At 37.1% G+C, this 21,162-nt stretch overlaps 1 long non-coding RNA gene across 2 annotated transcripts in view; it reads left to right on the forward strand.

The window, feature by feature from the left end:
- LOC117796577 overlaps nucleotides 1-18,678 on the forward strand; it is a 38,065-nt gene extending 19,387 nt beyond the window's left edge. Inside the window, exons 3-5 of one of the 2 annotated variants that reach the window (XR_004621145.1) lie at nucleotides 2,490-2,670; nucleotides 7,469-7,581; nucleotides 18,619-18,678. This is a non-coding gene — a long non-coding RNA (uncharacterized LOC117796577). Of the gene's footprint in view, nucleotides 1-2,489; nucleotides 2,671-7,468; nucleotides 7,582-8,089; nucleotides 8,149-18,618 lie in introns of those variants that run through there. The other variant, XR_004621144.1, reaches the window with a different exon arrangement.
- Nucleotides 18,679-21,162: the final 2,484 nt, after the last annotated feature.

Below are 21,162 nucleotides of genomic sequence, written 5' to 3' on the forward strand. Positions count from 1 at the left end.
AATGGAATGTAGAAGTGTGGAACCCCAAGTGGCTACCATAGGGCTATTTATATGTTTGGTGTTGAAAAGATATTAAATGATGAATGGATACAGCATCACTCATGTACTTTATCACTACCTTTGTATGGGAAGATTACATTTTGCATCATGTAAGGACTGGTTCCTTTTCACTTTGTTGAATTTTGAGATCAAAACCCAGGTTATCAATCTTTTTCTTTTTTTTTTCTAAAGTTTATTTATTTTTAGTCATCTGTACACCCAATGTAGGGCTCAAACTTATGACCTTGAGATCAAGAGTCACATGCTCTTTCAACTGAGCCAGCCAGGTACCCCCCAGGTTATCAGTCTTAATCCTTAGCACCTCAAATGACTCTCTAGGGTCTCCATCCCCTAATTTCTTTCTTTCTTTCTTTCTTTTTTAAAAGATTTTATTTATTTATTTGACAGAGAGAGACAGCCAGCGAGAGAGGGAACACAGCAGGGGGAGTGGGAGAGGAAGAAGCAGGCTCCTAGCGGAGAAGCTCGTTGTGGGGCTCGATCCCAGAACGCCGGGATCACGCCCTGAGCCAAAGGCAGATGTTCAATGACTGCGCCACCCAGGCGCCCCTCCATCCCCTAATTTCTAACAATGAGAATAGCTTCAGAGAAAGCCTTCCCAGGGAAAAATTTAAAGGGCAGATAAATTACTTAGATTTTTAGAGTGCGGGATTTTATGTTTTGGGGGTTTTTTTGTTTTGTTTTTGCCTTCCAAATGAATTCAGATGCCCTTGGGCCACTTTTCTTGCCTATACTCTAAACATTTTACTCCTGCAGAAAATATTATGAAGTGATTTCATCTTGTGAAAAAGAATTACTTGTCATTTTGGCACAATCCAGGTTCAAGAATTAATTCTTGTGTTTACTGTCAGACAATACTCATTTCCACATGATAGAAAAAACAAGGAATTAAAGAAAAAAAACCAGCCAGTAAAAGTACCAATCACATTATCTAACATAATTGCACGTAGGTATTAAACTTGTTAACTCAGAAGGAATAGCAATTATGTTGGGTCAGTAGTAAAGAAGCTGTTTTTTACCTCTGGTGTTTTTGAAGGCAGGACAAGCTATTAAAAATGGATGAGAGGCTGGTATTTTGAAGTACTCATTCAAGTTAAATTATCACTAATAAAAGTTTAAAACAATATAATTTATGAGGGAAGAGAATCAATGTTTAGTTCTGTACAGTTTTTTTTTGAAAGATTTTATTTTAAAATAAATAAGAGAGCACGTGTGTGGGTATGTGTGTGCGTGCGTGCATGTGTGAGCCGGGGAAGGGCAGAGGGAGTGGGAGAGAGAGAATCCCAAGCAGACTCTGTTCTGAGCTCGGAGCCCAAAACCAAGAGTCAGATGTTTAACCAACCTAGCCACCCAGGTGCCCCTAGTTCTGTATAGTTTTTTGAATTATCTAAGGTTTTTCTTTTCTTTCTTTAATTTTTAAATTTATTTTATTTTATTTTATTTATTTTATTTTTTTAAATAGGCTCCATGCCCAATGTGGGGCTTGAATTCACAACCCTGAGATCAAGAGCCTCATGTTCTACTAACTGAGCTAGCCAGGTGCCCCTAAGAAAGATTTTTCTTTAAAATTAATGAAATTTGGGGCACCTGGGTGGCACAGCGGTTAAAGCGTCTGCCTTCGGCTCAGGGCGTGATCCCGGCGTTGTGGGATCGAGCCCCACATCAGGCTTCTCTGCGATGAGCCTGCTTCTTCCTCTCCCACTCCCCCTGCTTGTGTTCCCTCTCTCTCTGGCTGTCTCTATCTCTGTCGAATAAATAAATAAAAAAATCTTTAAAAAAATAAAATAAAATAAAATAAAATTAATGAAATTTATAATTCCCTGAGTATACTAGCTTCGATACCCCTAAAAACATAAACTGGGAGTTATAAAATATGTACCACTGAAGCCTATTTCAGTTATGAATAATGTTGTCATATATTCAACCACCAACAGACGATCATGTAGGGGAAGCAGGCAGATATTCTGCTTTTCCCTCTCTGTGTGTGTGTGTGTGTGTATATATATGTATCTATATGTGTATATATGTCTATATATATACATATATATATACAAAAATTATGCTGTGTTTAAATTTCCCATCTGGCAGAACTTACGGTTCAGAATATTAAATAAGGTTTCTTTAAAAGTTAACTTTCTGGGGCACCTGGGTGGCTCAGTTGTTAAGCGTCTGCCTTCTGCTCAGGTCATGATCCCAGGGTCCTGTGATCGAGCCTTGCATTGGGCTCCCTGCTCGGGCAGGAAGCCTGCTTCTCTCTCTCCCACTCCCCCTGCTTGTCTTCCCTCTCTCGCTGCCTCTCTCTCTGTCAAATAAATAAGTAAAATCTTAAAAAAACCAAAAAGTTAACTTTCTCTCTTAAACAAATTAGAAACATATATTGCCCCACTTAATTCATTCTACAGAAGGTGTCTTAATGCTGTTCTCTATTGCAGCTGCAGAATATGATGTTCTACTTAATAATAAACCCAAGGAGAGGGGGGAAGTCCCTGCATCTTATCACAGATGTAAAAAGACATCCCAGTGGAACAAGCACATTGGATCACCAATGAATATAGAGAATATGTTGTGTGCAGCACACTGGTGTTCCTTCAGAGAAGTTAAGACCACACAAAAGTAAGAAACCTAGCCTACCAACAAGGGATAGAAATTTAGTGGTCCTGAAGTGAAAAAAATATGGGGATGGGGCAAAAAATTTAAATTGAAGATGAACTAAGGATTTAGAAGTTTTTGTTTCTGTATGACAAATAAATCTCTCTTCAAAATCTTGAAAAAGAACTGAGAGACTTGAATTATAATTACTACTTTTTTCCAATAATAGATAAAATTGCAGTTAAAATCATGGAATAACTACAAAACATTGTTGAAAGAAATTAAAGACAATGTAAATAAATTGATATTTCATGTTTAAAGATTGGAAGACTTGGGGCGCCTGGGTGGCCCAGTCGTTAAGTGCCTGCCTTCGGCTCAGGGTGTGATCCCGGCGTTCGAGCCCCACATCAGGCTCCTCCACTGGAAGCTGCTTCTTCCTCTCCCACTCCCCCTGTCTGTGTTCCCTCTCTCGCTGGCTGTCTCTATCTCTGTCAAATAAATAAATAAAATCTTTAAAAAAAAAATTGGAAGACTTAATATTATTAAGATGGCAATATTCCCCAAGTTGATCAATAGATGCATTGTAATCCCTATCAAAATCCATAGCTGGCTTCCTCACAAAAATTAACAAACTGGTCCTAAAATTCATTTGAAAATTCAAGAAACCTAGAGTAGCCAAAGCAGTCTTGAAAAAGAAGAACAGAGTTAGAGTTATGCTTCCTGATTTCAAAACTTTCTGAAAAGCTGCTGTAATCATGACGGTGCAGTGCTGGTGTAACAATAGGTATAATAGATTAATGGAATGGAATTGAGAGTCCAGAAATAAACTTTAACATTTATAGTCAATTTTTTTTTGACAAGGGTGCCAAGACAAATCAATTAAGAAAGAATAGTCGTTTCAACATAGAGTGCTGGGACAACTGGATATTCATATGCAAAGCATAAAGTTGGTTCCTTTCCTTGCACAAACACAAAAACTAGCTCAAAATGGATTATAGACCTAATGTAATGGATAAAATGATGAAACTTACAAGAAAATGTGGAAGTAAATCTTACTGACCTTGGGTAAGGCAGAGCCTTAAATAGATATGACACCCAAGGTATAAGCAACAAAAGAAAAAAATAGACTTCATCAAAATTAAAAACATCTGTGCTTCAAAAGACACTATCAAGGAAGTGAAAATACAACCCACAGAATGGGAGAAAATATTTGCAAATCATAAATATTATAATATACCTGTATCTGGAATATATAAAGAACTATTACAACTCAATAATAAAAGACAATCTAATTTGAAAATGGGTGAAAAAATGGGCAAAGAATTTGAATATACAGTTCTCCAAAGAAGATATATAAATGACCAGTAAGCACATGGAAAGGTGCGCAACATCATTAGCGACAGGGAAGTGCAAATCAAAACCCCAATGAGATACCGCATCACACCCATTAGCATGACTGCAATCAAAAAGACCGATAATATCAAGTTTTAGAGAGGATTTGGAAAACTTGGAACCTCATACACTACTGATAGGAATGTAAATGGTGCGACTGCTTTGGAAAACAGTTTGTCAGTTCCACAAAATATTAAGCCTGGAGCTACCCTATAATCCAGGAATTTCTCATCTAGTTATATACCCAAGAGAAATGAAAACATAACCACACAAAAACTTATACACAAATGTTCATAGCAGCTGAATGGGGAAAAATATTTTTTCTTCTACCCTTGTAGGCTTTCGGCTGGGGCTCTCTAACAAATTAACAAGAGGAAAAAAAAAAAGAAGTTAACATGTTATCTCATATATACATGGGAAAAACTTGGGGATAGTAACTCAAAGGTTTGGCTAAACTTGGGCTTATATAGCACCGTAGCAAGGAAATAATAAATCTTTAGAGAAGTGACAAGACAAAGGAAAAGAACTGTGAGTCTCTAGGGTCAGCAAATTGTAAATATAAGGGAGCCTAATGGAAGGTAATTGGGCTGGTCAGTAAGGTTTGTGATGCAGAGTCCTCTTGTGCTGTCTCTGGGCTGATAAAAGTCTAGGATCGTTAGTGATTAACTTCTGTACAAATTTATGTCTTGCTTTTAGGCAAATAGGGGAAGGACAGGGAGGTTTTGTTTTGTTTTGTTTTGTTTTTTGGTATCTGCTTCTCAGTTGCCTTCGGTTCAAAACAATCGTGTGAACGTCTTGGGGTAGCAAGTTCTGCTATCCTTTACAATATTATTCATAGCAGCCAAAAAGAGGAAACAACCCAAATGTCCATCAGCTGATGAATGGATGAACGGAATGTTGTATACAATGGAATATTATTTGGCAATAAAAAGAAACAAAGTACTGATACATGTTACGCCATAGATGAACCTTGTAAACATTATGCCAAGTAAAAGAAGCCACATATTATATGATTCTGTTTATATGAAATTTCCAGAATAGGCAAATCCATAGAAACAGAAAAACACAGATTAGTGTTTGCCATGGGCTGGGGGTCAGGGGTAATTGAATGGGGAATGATTGCTAATGGATATAGAGGTTTTGGGGTTTTTTTGTAGAATGATGAATGATGAAAATGTTTGGAATTAGTTGGTGGTAATGGTTGCACAACCTGGTGACTATACTAAAAACTTAAATTGTACATTAAATGGTGACTTCTATGCTATATGAATTATATATCAACAATACAAAGAAATTTCTGTATTCTAAAATTTCATGCCCTACTGGTATTTCCTATAACAATTTGGATCAATGAAATGGAAATATTGCCAAAAATATCTACTTAAGTTGATTTTTAAAAAAACAAGAAGCCAGTTACAAATGCCTACATGCTATATGACGCCATTTACACAGTGTCCAGAATAGGAAAATATAGAGACAGAAAGTAGATTAGTGGTTGCCTAGGTTACAGAGTTCCTTTTTGGGGGGTGATGAAAATGTTCTAAAATTGTGGTATTGGTAACAGAACTCTGAATATACTAAACACCATTGATTTGTACACTATTTATTTATTTATTTATTTATTTATTTATTTATTCATTTATTTTTAAAGATTTTATTTATTTATTTGACAGAGAGAGACAGCCAGCGAGAGAGGGAACACAAGCAGGGGGAGTGGGAGAGGAAGAAGCAGGCTCCTAGCGGAGGAGCCTGATGCGGGGCTCGATCCCAGAGCACCGGGATCACGCCCTGAGCCGGAGGCAGACGCTTAACGACTGCGCCACCCGGGCACCCCTGTACACTTTATTTTTTTGAAAGATTTTATTTTTAAGTAATCTCTACACCCAGTGTAGGACTCGAACTTACATCCCTGTGATCAAGAATCACATTTTCTACTGACTGAGCCAGGCAGACACCCCTGATTTGTACACTTTAAATGGGGGAATTATATGATATTGAATTGTATTTCAACAAAAATGCTATGTTAGAAAAAAAAAAAAACAAGGGAAAGAGGCAGGGTTCACCTTGGGGAAGGAAGAGTGGCTATTATTTTATCACTGAGTACCCTGATTTTAACAGTACAGTAGATTTAAAATAGCTACCCAAGATATCAGCACACTCCCCGTGAGCACGGAGCCAATCGTGGGGCTTGATCTCACAACGCTGAGATCATGACCCGAGCCAAAATCAAGAGTCTGTTGCTTAACCAACTGAACAACCCAGGCCCCCCAAGACATCTCTCTATTTAGTATAAATATATACTAAATAGTAAATACTAGATTCTATTTTATGTAAATGGATTTACACTATACATTGTGGAAAGACAAACCTTGGGATTATATTTGGTTATGAATCTGTTAGAGGGATTTCTTTTGTTAATTTATAATTTGCAAGCCTGCCAAGAGAAAACTAGATCCAAGATCTGTGATTTTTCCAACTAGAGAATTTATACAATATATATAATTATTGGTAAAATTAATATAAGGCTAATAAGATTATCTTAATAGCTTATTTGATTAATTCAGGCATAATTTATGAACTAATAAAAATCCATTAATAGACATATCTATGCCTCTCTTTAATTCTCTAAATCATATTATAAAGATTTTGTAGTTAGCCTAAGTCTTGGAGTTAAGAGGCCGCATTCCAGGCTGGTAAAGACAGACTCTACAGTATAACTGTTTGATAAAAAAAAATAATCCTTATCTCTTTGCATGATCTGTCCAGAAAACATAAGAGAGAAAATATGAAACTTATCATGGAGAACAGAATATAATGAAATTTAATCTTATTTAAGTCCTTCACCTTAGCCTGATTAGCCAGGTAAAAAGGATCTGTATTTAGATTCCTGGGTAGCAACTATACTTATCCTTCAGGTTTCTTATAAGTACAGAGAAAAGCAATTTATAGCATAATGTATAGCTAAACAAAGTGCCTGCATAAGTGATTTCTACCCAAGCATTAGAAGGGTGAGGAGGCCTGCTCTAGAAGCACACACCTCGAGCACTTTCTTTGTCTCATGGTGCCACTATTCCCTGTGTTGTATAAAACAGTCAGCAGGGACATTTGTTCATTCCAGATTTACAAAGTCCTCTGGTGTGGTGCCATATGTGATATATGCTCTCTGTCAAGTGCATACTTAGATAATGTGCACATGCATGCACATGCAGTCTTGTGATTTTGATTGAAATTGCATTGAATCTATGGGTCAGTTTGAGAAAAGAGCTGACATTTTTATGAAATGGCTCTTCCAATCCACAGACTAAGTATATGATTCCATTTATTTAGGTATTCTTGTGTTTTTCAATTAAGTTTCATTAAAATATGTCCTGAACACTTTGGGTAATTTCATCCATATGCATTTTATTTATTTTATTTTATTTTTAAATAGGCTCCACATCCAGTGCAGAGCCCAACATGAGGCTCGAACTCACAACTGTAAGCTCAAGACCTGTGCTGAGATCAAGTTGGACACTCAACTGACTGAGCCACCCAGGTGCCCCTGTATGTTTTTTGATACTATTATGAATGATATCCTTTTTAAGTTAAAATTTCCATTATTTTTGGTATATAAAAATGCAGCAGCTGATTTTTGCATATTTTTGTATCCAGCAATCTATATTACTTTTTTAAAGTATTACCTTTTTTCCCATCTGTTCTCTTGTCCTCTGGAACTGCTATTACATGCATACTAGGTCTCCTGGATCTTATCTATAAGTCTTATATTTTCCGTCATGATTTGTTTGTAGTTCAGCTCTTTGCTTTGAGATAATTCTTCTACTCAACTTTCCAGTCACTAATTTAGATCTTGACAGTAAATATTCACTCCTTCAGTTCATCTGCAGTTTTTTTTCCTGAGAGAGCATAGTTTTCATTCCAGAAATTCTTTGTTTTTATCTGCTCTCCTGTATCCTTAAATGTAAACTCTTCTTATTCATCAGGATTTACCTTCATATTTGCCTTTTTTATTTTTATTTATTTATTTTTAATATTTTATTTATTTATTTGACAGAGAGAGATAATACAAGTAGGGGGAGCGGCAGGCAGAGGGCCTGAAGTGTGGGACTCAATCCCAAGACCCTGGGATCATGACCTGAGCCGAAGGCAGACATCCAACCAACTGACCCACCCAGGTGCTCCCATATTTGCCATTTTTATTGCTCTTAATTTCTTTCTGCGCATCTGTAGTTCTATTTGGGATCCTTTTCCCTTTGGTAGAACTTTCTTTAGTGTTACTTGAATGAAGGTCTGCTGGTGGCAAGTTTTCTCTTTTTATTTGTCTGAAAATGTATGAATTTGTCTTCATTTCTGTAGAACCCTTTTTACTGAGTGCAGAATTCTAGTTTGGCAGTTATTATCTTAACACTTTGAACATGTCATTCCATTATCTTTTGGCTTTCATCAATTTGTTGAGAAGCTAGCTATTAGCCTTATTGTTTTTTAGAAGAGATGTCCCTCTACCAACCCCCTCCCCCACAACTCGTAAGATTTTATCTTTACGGGTGGCTCAGTCAGTTAAGTGGTTAAGCATCTGACTTTTTAACAAATTAAATTAAGTAAAATTTATTTATTTATTATTAACATATAATGTATTATTTATTTTAAGGGTACAGGTCTGTGATTCATCAGTCTTTTTTTTTTTTTTAAAGAATCTTTTTTTTTTTTTTAAAGATTTTATTTATCTATTTGACAGAGAGAGAGACAGCCAGCGAGAGAGGGAACACAAGCAGGGGGAGTGGGAGAGGAAGAAGCAGGCTTCCAGCAAAGGAGCCTGACGTGGGGCTCAATCCTGGAATGCCGGGATCACGCCCTGAGCCGAAGGCAGACGCTTAACGACTGTGCCACCCAGGCGCCCTTGTGATTCATCAGTCTTACACAATACACAACACTCACCACAACACATATCCTCCCCAATGTCCATCACCCAGCCACCCCATCCCCCTACCTCCCTCCCCTCCAGCAACCCTCAGTTTGTTTCCTGAGATGAATTTTCTCTTATGGTTTGTCTCCCTCTCTGGTTTTGGCTTGTTTCATTTTTTCCTCTCTTCCCCTAGGATCCTCTGCCTTGTTTCTTAAATTCCACATATCATGAGATCATATGATAATTGTCTTTCTCTGATTGACTTGTTTCACTTAGCATAATACTCTCTAGTTCCATCCAGGTCGTTGCAAATGGCAAGATTTCAATTTTTTGATGGCTGCGTAATATTCCATTGTATGTATATACCGCATCTTCTTTGCATGTTCATCTGTTGATGGACATCTGGGCTCTCTCCATAGTTAGGCTATTGTAGACATTTCGGCTATAAACGTTGGGGTGCAGGTGCCCCTTTGGATCACTACATTTGTATCTTTGGGGTAAATACCCAGTAGTGCAATTGCTGGGTCACAGGGTAGCTCTATTTTCAACTTTTTGAGGAACCTCCATACTGTTTTCCAGAGTGGCTGCATGAGCTTGCATTCCCACCCACAGTGTAGAAGGTTCCCCTTACTCTGCATCCTCGCCAACATCTGTTGTTTCCTGACTTGTGAATTTTAGCCATTCTCCTGGTGTGAGGTGGGATCTCATTGTTGTTTTGATTTGTATTTCCCTGAAAGCATCTGACTCTTGATCTGAGCGTAGGTCTTGAGCTCATGGTCATGAGTTCAAGCCCTGTGTTGGGCTCCATGCCCAGTGTGGAGCCCACTTAAAAAAACAAACGAATGAACGAATGAACAAATGAACGAACAAAAGAAAGAAAGAAAGAAAGAAAGAAAGAAAGAAAGAAAGAAAGAAAGAAAGAAAGAAAGAAAGAAAAAGAAAGAAAGGAAGGGAAAAGGGAAGGAAGGAAAGGAAAGGAAAGGAAAGGAAAGGAAAGGAAAGGAAAGGAAAGGAAAGGAAAAAGAAAAGAAAAAAGAAAAGAAAAGAATGAAAGAAAATGAGTGTAAGATTTTATTTTTATCTTTGGTTTTTAGCAACTTCACTATGACATGCCTAAAGTGTGCTTTTCTTTGTATTTGTTCTGCTTGATTTCACAGAATTTCTTATATTTGTGACTCTGCTACTTTTGGGAAAATTTTGGTGATTTTCTCTTCAAGTATTGTTTCTATCCCATTGTCTCCCTCTTGTCTTCTGAATCTATAACTAGGTATGTATTAAAGATTTTTTTTATAGTGTCTCATGTGTATTTTATGTTCTTTTCTGTATTTTTTCTCTTTGAGCTTCAGTTCGGATAATTTCTTCTGACCTGTCTTTTAGTTCACTAGTTTCCTCTTTATATTTGTCCAGTGTGCTATTAAGCCCTATTGACTTTATGTGATTATTTTTTGGTTCTAGAGTTTTCATTTTATATTTCATACAGTTTCCTCTGCTGAATTTCTCTATTTTGTTTAACTTCCTAAACCTCTTCATTATGGTTATTTTATTTTTATTTTTTTTAAGTAATTCTTTACACTCAATGTGGGACTTGAACTCATGACCCAGTGATCAAGAGTCACATACTCTGCTGACTGAGCCAGCGAGGCACACCTCATTATGGTTATTTTAAAGTCTATGCCTGGTGATTCCAATACTTGACTCTTCTATGGATCTGTTTTATTCTTTGATATTGCTTCAGTTTTTGTCATTTTATCTCATCTATGGAAAACTGGTAATTTTTTGTTTAATACTGAAAGTGGTTTATGAAAAATTAAAGACATAATTCTAAGCCCTGGGTGGTGTTATCTTTCTCTAGCAAGAGTTTATTTTTGCTTCTGGCAGTCAGTTGGGGTAAGATTAGACCATCTTAATCAAACCAAGGATTGAGTTGATGAGAAGCTGAACTTTAGTATTTATAAAGGCTGGTCTCTTCTAAGGTATAGGTGTTTGGGGGTCTAAACTAAAAGTTTGGAGGTTACCAGAGTTCCTTTATCTTGGTGGGTCCTGAACCTCAAGTTTTCCCCACCATGCTCTTTAAGACTACAGGTAGACCAGTTCTCAGCCTTTAGCTACTGCTTTCTGCTCAGCTTCTCCACCTATTATTACTACTTTTGAATCAGTAATCCCTTGAAGGGAAAAGAGGCATCAAATGTCAGGTTTACCTCTTTGCGCTTCTTTTGTGTCTGAGATTTTAGCTCCTCAGCTGCCTTGGTAGCTCTCTGATTCCTCTGAGTAGATTTTTAAATTTTATTTTATTTTATTTTTTTACAGTTTTTAAATTTATTTCAGTAATCTCTAAACCCCGTGTGGGGCTTGAACTCACAACCCCGAGCTCAAGAGTCGCATGCTATACCGACTGAGCCCGCCAGGTGTCCTAAAGATGATATTCTATTTACCTTTGAGATGCCTTGAGTTTTAAGGGCATCAAGTGAATTTTTCATTTAAAATTTCTCTTCTTACTGGTCTCATTTCTGCTACAGCCATTATTTTCTTTATTCTTTTCCCATCACCTCCTCCATAATTCTGAGAGTCTTCCAATTTTGCTTAGATAAGACGTGTCTAAATTTTCCCATTAAATTGTATCTACAGGTGATAAAATGATGCTTACGCCCTCCCTTTAGCTTTAGAGAGTAAGGCAGTCGTGAAACTGATTGAAACTGACTGAAAATATCCCAATACTCCATCTCAAGTTAATCTTTTTAGTTTTTATACAGTTCTAATAATAGCTTGATAGCGTATCTTTGTAACAGATAGATTTTCATGTGGTTAACAAGCCTACGACAATTTCCTATTCCCTAGAAATGGCTTATAGTACATTATCTTGCCTCTTCTAGTCAAGGCTGATCAACCCACAGGGAAATCCCTAACCCAAACTGGGCCAATGAGATCATTACTCCCAGGAATCTGACATTTGCCCCAATTAAAAACAGATATAGAATTTTTAGAGCTGAGTAATTATGATACACAGCCTCTAATATGGCCCCCATTGTTCCCCTTCTTCTAGTATTCATGTCCTTATGTAATGCTTTCTCCTTGACTGTAGGCTGGATCTAGTGATTTTTCTAATAGGCTATAGCAAAAATAATAAGATGTCACTTCTGAGGTTAGGTTACAAAAAGATTGTGGCTTCTGTTTTGGGGGGCTCTCTCTTGCTTTCTTTCTCACTTGCTCTGAGGGAATCTAGTTGCCATGTTGTATACTGCCCTTTGAAGAGGCCCATGTGTTAAGGAATTGCAGGTCTCCAACCAACAGGCAGCAAAGAACTAAGGCCCTCAGTTGAACAGCAAGGAACTGCGGCTCTCAAAATAGGTACTGAGTTCTGTCAACAACCAGAAGAATGAGCTGGGAAGTGAATCCTTCCTCCGTTGGGCCTTCAGATTGACTGCAGCCTTGGCCAACAACTGAAACCTTGTGAGAGCTCTTAAGCCAGGGGGACCCAGCTTAGCTGCACCCATATTTCTGACCCTCACTTCCTCTCTCCAAATGTTTGTTGCTCTAGTCTTTCCCTTGTAGCATTCCAACTGATCAGTTTTCTTAGTTCTCACCTCATTTTCCTGTGTTTCATAATTAAGAGTTTCCCCATGAGTTCTGGCATTTAACTCATTTGGTTTGCTTTCCTGGAAATTGTCACTGGGCTGGGTGTTTTTGTGATATGCTGTAGCAAGGATTCCTATTAATGGCACCCAGAATCCTTGGTTTTGCCTCCTTCTCCAGGTCAGACCTTTGTATATCTTGACCTTCAACAACCTGGACACTTGAAAAGCTGCTGCTTCCAGAAATATGGGAACGTGTGAGTCAGTCTGCCTGCCTAGCAGACCTCTGCCTAGGTACCTGATATATTCTCTTTGAACTATTTCTGAGTACCTGGCCTGATCTCTTTAATCTCTTTCTTCCAGGTTTAGCTTCTCTTTGCCATATTATCTTGTACCCTTTTGATCCATTTCATCTTTTACTGGACTAAAACTAATGGCCTACAGTATTGTCATTTTCCTTCAAACTCTCTGCCTTACCCCACCCCATTCACCAGATGGAAGCAATGCTCTGTGTCTCGGTCATTTTTTTATCTAGACTCTATGGGTGGGCTCTAACTCAGTTTCGTATCACACTCGCTTCCCATGATGGATGTGCTAGTTTTGACAGTAGTTGAATACATCCAGCTGGCTCATGTATGTAACTACATTTTTTACCATATTTTATGGTATAGAATTTGCGTCTGCTTTTGTTCATTTCTCTTTGTATAATTCTTGGTTGTACATTTTCACATGTTCATGTGTGTATTTTTTTGTGAAGCATTTTGGTCTAGCCCTAAAATACTACCTAAACTTACTTCAGAGTAGATGAGGGATTGTCCAGTATGTTTTCTCATTTTTCACCTTAGGTTGTCAGTCCCTTTAGATTGCTAAGCATGTGACTTTTCCTTTAATTGCCAAATTCAGTACCTTTACTCTACTTACTCAGGTCAAAAGATTACAATCTTGACCGCACTGCTATTAATATCTATCAAAAACACTGAAAAAAGGAATATTTATGAGGTATTTCCTAAATAATCTTCAGTGTTTATTTTCTCTAGTAGTTTTAATCATTCTAGAGAATCTGATGAAAGCTGTAGATATTTTCTCCAGATGTGCGTGTAAGCCTTGTTTCAGTTATCTGTTGCTGTTTATCATACCACCTCAAAACTTAGTGACTTAAAACAACTATTGATTATTTCTCATGATTCCATGGGTCATGGACAGCTCCTCTGTTTCATGGGATGTCATCTGGCTTATTCCCATAGTTGCATTCAGCTGGGATCTTAGCTGGGGCTAGAATGCCTAGGATGTGGCATTCACATGTCTGGGGTCTATTTGGTGGCTCTTGGGTAAGGTGCCCTGGTTGTTTTCCACATGACCTCCCTGAATGAAAACAAGCTGCCAGGCTTCTTAAGAGATTGACCTAGATCTGGCCCAGCTTCCTTCTGTCGCATTCTATTAATCAAAGCAATCATAAGGCCAATGAAGATTTAAAGAGAGAGGAATAGACTTTATTTCTTGATAGGAGAAATACTATGTACTATAGGAATGAGAGAAATGGTTAGAAATTTGAAAATGCTCATGGTAGATTATCTTTGGTTTCATATTCAAAAGGCAATGAATCTAATTCACCATATTAATAGAATTAAAAACCGCCCATATGATCATCTCAATAGATGCATGCAGAAAAAGAATTTGGCAAAATCCTACATCCATTTATTTAAAAAAAACCCAAACTTTCAGCAAACTATGAGTAGAAGGAAACTTCCTCAGTCCAATAAAGAACATCTATGAAAAACTGACAGCCAACATCATACTCCATGGTGAAATATTAAACGCTCCCTAAGATTGGAAACAAGACAAAGATAGCTGCTCTCATCACCTCGTCAAGAATGAACTCCTGATTTTTGATACTCTAAATTCTGCCTCTGAATTAAGCTAGATCATCAAAGATCTACTTGCCTGGACTGCACTGTATAAACTTCTGGTGGAATCACCTTTTTTTTTTTGGCTGGTATGTACTCTGGTGTGATGCCACAGTCTAAAATAATATAAGACTCAGCAGTATGCTAACATAACACTGCTGGTGGGAGTGAAAATTCATATTATCAAATAGAATCTGGCAGCATATTAGAAGAATACTCACTGTAACTAGTTTTTTGGTACCAGAAATACAATGATGATCCAACATTAGGAAAGTTTTAAAATAATTCATCATAGGAGCACCTGGGTGACTCAGTTGGTTAAGCACCTGACTCTTGGTTTTGGCTCACTCATGATCTCAGGGTTGTGAGATTGAGCCCCCTTCAGGCTGGGCATGGAGCCTGCTGAAGATTTTCTCTCTCCATCTCCCGTTGCCCCTCCCCCACCCTCTCTTAAAAAAATAATAAATAAAATTAAGTAATTCATCCTAATATGTTGAAGAAGAAAAATCATGTCACTCTCCAAATATTACTGGAGATATTTAATAAAATTCAACATCCTTTCAGGGCACCTGGGTGGCTCAGTCAGGTTAAGTGACCAACTCTTGGTTTCAGCTCAGGTCATGATCTAGGTAGGGGTCATGGGATTAAGCCCTGTGTCAGGTCCCATGCTCAGTGGAGAGTCTGCTTGTCCTGCTGGCTTCCCCTCTGCTCCCCCTGCCATGCTCTGCTGGGAGTCTGCTTCTTCTTCTCCCACTCCCCCTGCTTGTGTTCCCTCTCTCGCTGGCTGTCTCTATCTCTGTTGAATAAATAAATAAAATAAAAATAAAAATAAAAAAAAAAAAAAAAAGAATTCAGCATCCTTTCTGATAAAAGTTCTTAACATATAAATAATATAGAAGTTCTATATTTTTAAGGGATTTTATTTATTTGAGAGAGAGTGTGTGTGCATGAGCGAGAGAGCATGAGAGAGAGAGAGCACACAAGCAGGGCGGAGGGATAGAGGGAGAAGCAGGTTCCCCGCCGAACAGGCCTGATGCAGGACTTGATCCCAGGACCTTGGGGTCATGACCTGAGCCAAAGGCAGACACTTAACTGACTGAACCACCCAGGTACCCCAGAAGTTCTGTATTGTTATGTATTTTTCCATATATTGATAAAAACTTACATATTTTTTTGTTTATAATTTCTCAAGGCCAAAAGCTACATTCCAATTAAAGATAAAAGAAAGGATAGGATAAGCATCATAGCCACCATTATTATTTTTTATTTTTTAATATGAAGGAATTAATACATAGGGGAGAATTATAAAATTTATATGATGTTCTCAAGAAAAATATTTACTTGTCAGTTTTTAATTTTTTACATTTTAATTATCTCAAGATTCGTAGAACCTCATAGATTAAGTAACAAGATAAAAATGTTTTAATATTAACAATCCAGTTAAAAAGTGAGCAAATCTTGGGGCGTCTGGGTGGCTCAGTCATTAAGCGTCTGCCTTCGGCTCAGGGTGTGATCCCAGCATTCTGGGATCGATCCCCGCATCAGGCTCCTCCGCTGGGAGCCTGCTTCTTCCTCTCCCACTCCCCCTGCCTGTGTTCCCTCTCTCGCTGGCTGTCTCTCTCTCTGTCAAATAAATAAATAAAATCTTTTTTTAAAAAAGTGAGCAAATCTTAGACATAGCGAACAGATTAGTGGTTGCCAGAGGTGGGAGGGGTGGGGTCATAGGTGGTCAAAATGGGTGAGGGTAGTCAAAAGGTATAAATTTTAAGTTATAAATAACTCATGGGGATATAACATGCAGCATGGTAACTGTACTTAAGGATACTATATTGAATATTTGAAAATTGCTAAGAGAGTAGGTCTTAAAAGTTCTCATCACAGGAAAAGATTTTTAAATATATATGGTGACAGACATTAACTAGACTTATTGTGGTGATCTCTCTGCAATATATATGAATATCAAATCGTTATGTTGTACACCTGAAACTAATATAATGCTATATGTCAATTATATGTCAATAAAAAATTATTACACTAAAAAAAGTAAACAGAGGACTTGAATAGACACTTCTCCAAAGAAGATATCCAAATGGCCAGTTAGCACTTTAAAAGATACTGAACAGGAGGCACCTGGGTGGCTTAGTCAGTTGAGCATTTATCTGACTCTTAATTTTGGCTTGGGTTATGGTCTTGGGGTCCTGGGATTGAGCCCTATGTTGGGCTCTGCGCTCAGTACAGTCTGCTTGTCCCTCTCCCTCCTCCCATTTGCTCACTCTCTTTCTCTTTTTCTCTCAAATAAATAAAAATAAATAAATAATAAAAGATATTGGGGCAACTAGGTGGCTCAGTTAGTTAGGTATCTGCCTTCAGCTCAGGTCATGATCCCAGGGTCCTGGGATCGAGCCCCATTTCAGGCTCCCTGCTCAACGGGGAGTCTGCTTATCCTTCTTTCAGGTCATGCTCTCTCTCCATCTCTCTCAAATAAATAAATTAAATTAAATAAATTTATTTAAAATTTATCTGTAGCACCGTACTTTATGTTAAAGGAATTTTTTTTTAGATTTTATTTATTCATCTGAGAGAGAGAGAGTGAGCAAGACAGAGAGAGAGGCATGAGCTGGTGGGGGAGGGCAGAGAAAGAGGGAGAAGCAGACTCTCAGCTGAGCAGGGAGCCCCACTTGGGGCTCTAGCCCAGGACCCTGGGATCATGACCTGAGCTGAAGGCAGATGCTTAACTGACTGAGCAATTCAGGCACCCCAATAGCAGTTTGTAACTGAGAAAATGTAATACTAAAAAGTTTAAGATCTCATCCCTGAAGCTTTACAAACTGTTTAAAAATGCTGAGTCATCTTCAGTCTACTTCTGTTTATGTTCTATTTGGTATCCATTTATTCATTTTTTCCAGTTTATTTTTGTTCTGTGTTTAATTTTGGATACGTTTTATTGTTTGTCTTCAATTCATGAATCTTTTCTTCTGTGGTGTCTAATTTACTGTTAAGCCCATTTTTTATCTCAGATATGTTTTTCACCTCTAGAATTTTTATTTGGATTTTTCCCCATACCTCTTCTTAAAACTCATCCACTTTCTTGAATATATGTAATATAACTTTTGAGGTTCTTGTATACTAATACATTAATGAATTTGTAATTTATTCTAATAGAAATAATTTCAAAACTATAAATAATATTACTAATATGATTACTGAAAACAGCTTATTTTTTTGGATTTCCTTTTTTTAGGATCTCTCTGGATGTATAATCAAATTACTGTTTGTTAAAGTCGGGTGAAATAATTCTGAATTAACTTTTTAGTTAAGGTACAACTTGATACTTGGTTAAATTCATTTGTTTCATTTTGCTTTTAATTTTTAGAGAGTTTTCCACTTTGGTTTTAATCTTCATTATAATTATGTAATGCAATTACATGTTTCTATAGTCAAATGATACAACAAATACATTCAAAGTTTAGTTAGACCATGTTCCCTCCCCTACAGGTAACCATATTTTTCAGTTTTTGGTTTATACTTTGTTTTTTAGATTGTGGTAAAATATATATAACATAAAGTTTACCATTTTAATCCTTTCATTTATTTATTTACTATTTTTTATTTTTTATTTTATTTATTTTTTTTTTTAAGATTTTATTTATTTATTTGACAGAGATAGAGACAGCCAGCGAGAGAGGGAACACAAGCAGGGGGAGTGGGAGAGGAAGAAGCAGGCTCACAGCAGAGGAGCCTGACGTGGGGCTCGATCCCACAACGCCGGGATCACGCCCTGAGCCGAAGGCAGATGCTTAACCGCTGTGCCACCCAGGCGCCCCTATTTACTATTTTTTAAAAATAATTTCTTTTTTAAAGTAATTTTTATACCCAGTGTGGGGCTTGAACTTACAATGCCAAGATCAGGAGTTGCATGCTTTATGGACTGAGCCAGCTGGGCACCCCATTTTAACCCTTTTAAAGTACAATTTAGTGGCATTAAATAGATTCTCATTGTTGTACAAAATCACAACTTTTCATCTCCAGAAAAAATTTTTTAAGTTTATCTTTTTTAGTTATCTCTGCACCCAACATGGGACTCGAACTCATGCCCCGAGATGAAGAGTATTCTCTTGGTCTTCTAACTGAGCCAGTCAGGCACCCCTCAAGAACTTTTTCATCTTTTTTTTTTTTTTTTTAAAGATTTTATTCATTTATTCGACAGAGACAGAGACAGCCAGCGAGAAAGGGAACACAAGCAGGGGGAGTGGGAGAGGAAGAAGCAGGCTCACAGCAGAAGAGCCTGATGTGGGGCTCGATCCCACAACGTCGGGATCACGCCCTGAGCCAAAGGCAGACGCTCAACCGCTGTGCCACCCAGGTGCCCCAAGAACTTTTTCATCTTTGCAAACTGAAACTCTGTATCTGTTAAACAATAACTTCCTATTTTATCCTTCCCCCTAGCTCCTGATAACCACTATTCTACTTTCTGTCTCTTTGAATTTGATTATTGTAGGTACCTCATGTAAATAAAATCAGACGATATTTGTCCTTTTGTGTCTGGCTTATTTCACTTAGCTTAATATTTTCAGAGTTTATCCATGTTGTCGTGTGTGTCAGAATTTCATTTCTTTTTAGGGTTGAATAATATATTGTATGTACATACTATATTTTGCTTATCCATTTATCTGTCAATGGATATTAGGGTTGCTTCTGACTTTTGGCTATTGTGAATAAAGCTGCGAGGACATAGGTACACAAATATCTGTCTGAGTCACTGCTTTCAGTTCTTTCGGGTATATACCCAGAAGTGGAATTCTGAGATCATATTTTTATGGTTAATATTTTTGAGGAACTGCCATACTGCTTTCAGTTGTTTTTTAAATCACACAAAAAAATATGTGCTCACGGGTTTTAACATATTTTATATGGTTCAATCCACTGCAGTCACTATTATTTTCAATGCTCACGTTTGTACCATCAGTGAGAACCCCTTCTACTTGACTTCTGTATCCTTTTTTTTTTTTTTTTTTTTTTTACTTCTGTGTCCTTTTGATATAACTTTGTCTTTGATTATCTTCCTTGCTTTCTGGAATGAGAAAATATTTGAGGCTGAACTTGCATATTTTCTGCTCCAGGCTTGAACATTTCTAAAACATTGATTCCTTTAAGTGGAAAATAGTATTTAAGGACCACCATCTGAGTGGTAGGGGTACTCATTCCTACATTGGTCCTAGGCCTTTTCAGAATTTTTCATAATAGAAAAAAATATAACAAATACATACTGTTATTTACAAGTAAAGCTAGGATTGTAGGGCTTTTATTTTTTTATTTTATACTTACCTCTTTTATCCTACACTTTACTCATTCAGCCAATAATCATTGTACATACATCTACCATATTCCTTATATTTTGCTAGGTGCTGAGAGTGTACATTAAAAACTTATATTTGATCTAATTTCCATTGCTTTTTATCTGTGTAAGTGAAGCCTTTTACTTTTTCCCCCCCAAAATCTATTCTCATTGGCTTCTAAACTGCTGAGCAGTATTGGATTGGCTATAAAGCTAGTTGATCTTGGCTTAGTTCTTATTTTTCATTATTTCCATTAACTTAAACTCAGATTCCAGTAACTGTAATAGTATTACACCCCTTTGTTGGCAATGTCAAAGGAAAAACAGATTAAATAGACTACAAATACCAAAAAAGGACTCCATCACGACTGGATATTACCCTAGAACAAGAGAGTGTGATAGCACAAGACAGTTTGCTGTCCTTGGGTCCTTGGCCTTTTGGTCAGTTGGACTGGCAGCTGAACTCTTATCATTGAGGAAACCATTGGTCCAGAACTGTTCCTCTCACTATGTTGGTGCTGATGCCTACAATTGCAGTATTAGTTTTATTCTTTGAAGTTATTGGCCCATATAAAATAAAATATATTTGGACAGTTAAAATTCAGATATCTAACACATTAGAGTGAATAAATATATCAGGCTTTTCTATTGTGACATTTAGCTGAAAGTAAGTTTGGAAGGAAGTAGAAACTAGGAAGCAATTGCTTGGAGACAAGATGTCTTTTGAGAACCCAGGACAGAGGAAACATCATGGCACTAGACACATGCCAAGATGATAATGTATGAAAATAAACTTAAGACATGATAATGCATTTGGAATATTCACCATTTTATGTTAGTCATGAGACTTGGCAGGAAACTAGACCTTTGGCTGGTATTAGTAAATATCAATTCTAAAGAGTACTAGGAGTTTAAGTAACATAGTGGAGTTAAAAATTAAGAAGAGCATGGATGTTATCTAAAGGCAATTTTTAGTTATTTTGTATTTTATGAATAAGTTTTATAATATACTAAAATTTAAATAAGTCACTTCATAGTACATGTATAAACCACAGTCAACAGTTATTCTTTCTTCTCAGAACTCAATACATGAATTTCAGACACCCAAATAGAAAACACAAGACTGAATTCATTTAAGACAGGGAATACTTTATTCAAACCCATCAGAGAAATGGACAGCTTGGGTCTGTAACAAAGCGTTGTGTTTTAAAGCATAGGTCAGTAATTATATATGAGAGTATACACTGCTACATACAAATTAACTGATCAGAGCACAACTTTTCAATGTTCAAAACCGAATAAGCTTCCCTGTAAAAGCAGCACCTTTGTGACATTTTTAACTTTAGTATTCCTCTCCTTCTTCTTCACCCTCTCCTTCAACAGAATCCACACCAACCTCCTCATAATCCTTCTCAA

This window comes from Ailuropoda melanoleuca, chromosome 16 (genome assembly GCF_002007445.2).
Source record: "Ailuropoda melanoleuca isolate Jingjing chromosome 16, ASM200744v2, whole genome shotgun sequence".
Classification (NCBI taxonomy): Eukaryota; Metazoa; Chordata; class Mammalia; order Carnivora; family Ursidae; genus Ailuropoda; species Ailuropoda melanoleuca.